Raw genomic sequence first — 5,000 nt, forward strand, 5'->3', positions numbered from 1 at the left:
AAGGAGGTTCAGCGGGTTACCCCGACCTTTCGGCCTAGGAAGACACGCTGATTCCTTCAGTGTAGCGCGCGTGCGGCCCAGAACATCTAAGGGCATCACAGACCTGTTATTGCTCAATCTCGTGCGGCTAGAAGCCGCCTGTCCCTCTAAGAAGAAAAGTAATCGCTGACAGCACGAAGGATGTCACGCGACTAGTTAGCAGGCTAGAGTCTCGTTCGTTATCGGAATTAACCAGACAAATCGCTCCACCAACTAAGAACGGCCATGCACCACCACCCACCGAATCAAGAAAGAGCTATCAATCTGTCAATCCTTCCGGTGTCCGGGCCTGGTGAGGTTTCCCGTGTTGAGTCAAATTAAGCCGCAGGCTCCACTCCTGGTGGTGCCCTTCCGTCAATTCCTTTAAGTTTCAGCTTTGCAACCATACTTCCCCCGGAACCCAAAAGCTTTGGTTTCCCGGAGGCTGCCCGCCGAGTCATCGGAGGAACTGCGGCGGATCGCTGGCTGGCATCGTTTATGGTTAGAACTAGGGCGGTATCTGATCGCCTTCGAACCTCTAACTTTCGTTCTTGATTAATGAAAACATACTTGGCAAATGCTTTCGCTTCTGTTCGTCTTGCGACGATCCAAGAATTTCACCTCTAACGTCGCAATACGAATGCCCCCGCCTGTCCCTATTAATCATTACCTCGGGTTCCGAAAACCAACAAAATAGAACCGAGGTCCTATTCCATTATTCCATGCACACAGTATTCAGGCGGGCTTGCCTGCTTTAAGCACTCTAATTTGTTCAAAGTAAACGTGCCGGCCCACCGAGACACTCAATAAAGAGCACCCTGGTAGGATTTCAACGGGGTCCGCCTCGGGACGCACGAGCACGCACGAGGCGGTCGCACGCCTTCAGCTCGCCCCACCGGCAGGACGTCCCACGATACATGCCAGTTAAACACCGACGGGCGGTGAACCAACAGCGTGGGACACAAATCCAACTACGAGCTTTTTAACCGCAACAACTTTAATATACGCTATTGGAGCTGGAATTACCGCGGCTGCTGGCACCAGACTTGCCCTCCAATAGATACTCGTTAAAGGATTTAAAGTGTACTCATTCCGATTACGGGGCCTCGGATGAGTCCCGTATCGTTATTTTTCGTCACTACCTCCCCGTGCCGGGAGTGGGTAATTTGCGCGCCTGCTGCCTTCCTTGGATGTGGTAGCCGTTTCTCAGGCTCCCTCTCCGGAATCGAACCCTGATTCCCCGTTACCCGTTACAACCATGGTAGGCGCAGAACCTACCATCGACAGTTGATAAGGCAGACATTTGAAAGATGCGTCGCCGGTACGAGGACCGTGCGATCAGCCCAAAGTTATTCAGAGTCACCAAGGCAAACGGACCGGACGAGCCGACCGATTGGTTTTGATCTAATAAAAGCGTCCCTTCCATCTCTGGTCGGGACTCTGTTTGCATGTATTAGCTCTAGAATTACCACAGTTATCCAAGTAACGTGGGTACGATCTAAGGAACCATAACTGATTTAATGAGCCATTCGCGGTTTCACCTTAATGCGGCTTGTACTGAGACATGCATGGCTTAATCTTTGAGACAAGCATATGACTACTGGCAGGATCAACCAGGGAGCTGCGTCAACTAGAGCTGAGCAGCCGGCCGCCCGGGAGTGTGTCCCGGGGGCCCGCGCGAACACGCAAGCGTCCGCTCAATCATTCTGCAAACAGGAGGAGGCTGAGCTCCCCTGCACAATACACCTCGAAACCCTCTCAGGTCCCGGCGGCGCGCAGCGCCGTCCCAAGTACTTGGTCGGGTTCGAGAGAGGCGCAATCGCCCGGAGTTAGGCGAGTAGACGCTTTCGGTGCGACCACCCGTGCTCCCAACTGAGCTTGCCGCTGCCGACAGAGGCCCGGGAGCGTGCTGTCGTGGCATTGCCGGCGGGAGACAACACGCGCCACCTACGGTGACCGGCAGCTCCAACGCCAGCGCCACAGAAGGACAAAAGCCCCACTTGGGTGCCGAAGCGAACTCTCCCAGCACAGCGCACGCGCCAACACATCCGCACAGCTGCGATACAAACCACCAGCGAGAACCGCTGGGGCGACCGAGCAGCAGACGGCGTCGCGGCGCCGAGCGCCGGGCGGCGGCGCATCCTCAACGCACACAGTCCTCAATCGGACCAGCACACTGAAGATGTCCACCGCGCTTCGCACCGGGCCCGCGAGGACCTACTTTGGCCGCACGGCGCCGCGCGCAGGGTGCGCCGGCGCGCAGCTGCGACGCCTGCCGCGTCCGTCGGCCGGCGCGCCTGCCACTGGCCGCCCCCACCAGCCGGCTGTAGCGCGTGCGCCCACGCACCGCGCGGCCAGCACGCCGGGAGGCGCCCCCTCACCGGCCGGGGACGGTCCCACCCAGCCACCGCCGCGTATCGCTTCACACCCAGATGCCGTTCAGTTTCGTCGGCATGGTGGGTATCGCTGGAACAACCGGTTAGTACCTCAACCTATCGTCGCCATCACCGATTCACCCCTAGCGAGAACAACCGCACCACAACAGGTTACCATTTGTTCATTTGCGTAACTTCACCAGAAAACGCAGGCGTCCATCGCCATTTGCAACTTCAACGATTATTGCATGCCTGTGTCAGGTGTCACGCCACACTACGTCTGCCCACATACACGCAACAAAATGTGCACGCCTAGACAATACGTGGAAGGTGGCCCCCGTACGTATGCGATGTCCATTGCTCGAACGACTGTCAACCGGCCTCTGTAGCATGTCGCAGATATGGAACGCGGTGCACCATGCCATCACGGTGTGTGAGGAGAGACGACTAGGTCCGAATACATCAACAGACAGCTCATGCTGATCGCCATCCACGGCGTCCGTTCCTCCCACACGTCTCTATGGCGTACCACACTGCAATCCAGCTCTCATAGGGAGACGACACGTAGCTGCGTGCACAATATTTGCACTGTATGGTCCGCCGTTTTTGGGCGCAGTCGTTGTGCGGTCACACATGTGCCACGATGTATCATTCAGTACATAAGGACGAATGTGCAGTACAGATTGTGGTTCACGCGTACGACATCAGCGGACAGTTGACACAGGCCGCACCACAACGTAGCCTGAGTACGTCGCATGCGAAGGGCATTGAACATGCAAACTTCTCACCAACCAGCTTGCGAAGGCAGGGGGCAAGGTGGGGACGTGGGGAGGGGCGGCATGTACGTCCTGCTGCCATCCACATTACAGTGTACAGCAGGAGCATGTGGAAAGTGAGCAAGACTTGCAAGGTGTTTAACATGAAGCGATACACAGGGGTGCGGGCAGTGCGAGTAGCGAACTATATTGCGAGGGTTGCGGGTGGGCAACACTACAGTAATTGAACGAGTCGTATAACAATTACAGAGCAGGTTTAGGCGACAACGTGGGTTACGTTAAGGCGACAACATGGGTTAGGTTAAGGCACAACATGGGTTAGGTTAAGGCACAACATGGGTTAGGTTAAGGCACAACATGGGTTAGGTTAAGGCACAACATGGGTTAGGTTAAGGCACAACATGGGTTAGGTTAAGGCACAACATGGGTTAGGTTAAGGCACAACATGGGTTAGGTTGAGGCACAACATGGGTTAGGTTAAGGCACAACATGGGTTAGGTTGAGGCACAACATGGGTTAGGTTGAGGCACAACATGGGTTAGGTTAAGGTACAACATGGGTTAGGTTAAGGTACAACATGGGTTAGGTTAAGGTACAACATGGGTTAGGTTAAGGTACAACATGGGTTAGGTTAAGGTACAACATGGGTTAGGTTAAGGTACAACATAGGTTAGGTTAAGGTACAACATAGGTTAGGTTAAGGTACAACATAGGTTAGGTTAAGGTACAACATAGGTTAGGTTAAGGTACAACATAGGTTAGGTTAAGGTACAACATAGGTTAGGTTAAGGTACAACATAGGTTAGGTTAAGGTACAACATAGGTTAGGTTAGGTTAGGTTAGGTTACACGTTGTTGTACGGAAAGGTGTAGGGGGGGGGGGGGGGCGGGGGCGGCAGGTTCGTTGATAGTGATTATAGTAAGTGAATGCTTGTGACATGATCAGATTTGTCACGTCAGGATGCACCTTTGGCTTATTAGAGGCGGCGCTCCAATTCTATGCTTGTGTGAGACCTGTGTCTTTGACTCATGTCATTGTTTGTGCGCTGTGACAGGAGGTACTATTGTGATGTTGGGTGCACCGTTGTATAGGACATGTGTGGGTGTTGGTGCCTGGTCTGCGCAATGGTGGATGTCGAAAGGCTGGGATATTGTATTTTCCGCACGGACCTCCTGGTCTGGTTGTGATAGTGTGGATTGTGTAATGTGGCGGAGAAGATGCACTGGATGTTGTTCCATGCTGGTGCTTACATATTGTATGTGCGCCTGTTAGAAGCAGAGAGTGGTGCGTGATCAGAGTGTCTGGCTGACGTGTGGTTCCCATTTTGGGCAGACTCTTTCAGCATGTATACGGACAGTTGTGTATATTTGCTGTAGTTTGATGGCTCTGCATTGATTACTAATCAGCGCCGTGTGTACGGGTAATCTGGTTCCAGTCCAAAATGTTCCATCTGTGTACATTAGTGACAAAGACTCCCCCCATGCAGTGGGGCTCGGTCTGTTATAACTCTTCCGCGTAATATATTTGCCCCACGTTTTTGCGACTGCGAGTGCGAGTGCAACGCGCATGGGGACCGACATGCTGATGGCTCGGTATCGGACGCCGTACAGTGAGCAACGCGATCGCGTCTCTCGCTCGTAAGTGGTACAGGTCGCGGCTCATGTATACGGACAGCGGGAATGTCGCATATTGGAAATAACTCTTCATGAAACGCAAGTTATAGGGGTGGATTGCACTTTACGAGTGCGGGAAACGTCCGCCGTTCATCCGCTGGAGGTGCGAGTTTGGCGGTTGGGGTGGTGCACGAACGGGTGCGGGTGGCGTCATTGCC

The 5,000-nt window shown here is 53.9% G+C and overlaps 1 non-coding gene across 1 annotated transcript in view; it reads right to left on the reverse strand.

Annotated features, from left to right (window-relative positions):
* LOC124728394 overlaps nucleotides 1–1,638 on the reverse strand; it is a 1,909-nt gene extending 271 nt beyond the window's left edge. Inside the window, exon 1 of the ribosomal RNA XR_007007354.1 lies at nucleotides 1–1,638. This exon is cut by the window's left edge and continues 271 nt beyond it. This is a non-coding gene — a ribosomal RNA (small subunit ribosomal RNA).
* Between the last annotated feature and the right edge of the window lie 3,362 nt (nucleotides 1,639–5,000).

The sequence above is a fragment of the Schistocerca piceifrons genome, unplaced genomic scaffold, assembly GCF_021461385.2.
Source record: "Schistocerca piceifrons isolate TAMUIC-IGC-003096 unplaced genomic scaffold, iqSchPice1.1 HiC_scaffold_1158, whole genome shotgun sequence".
Classification (NCBI taxonomy): domain Eukaryota; kingdom Metazoa; phylum Arthropoda; class Insecta; order Orthoptera; family Acrididae; genus Schistocerca; species Schistocerca piceifrons.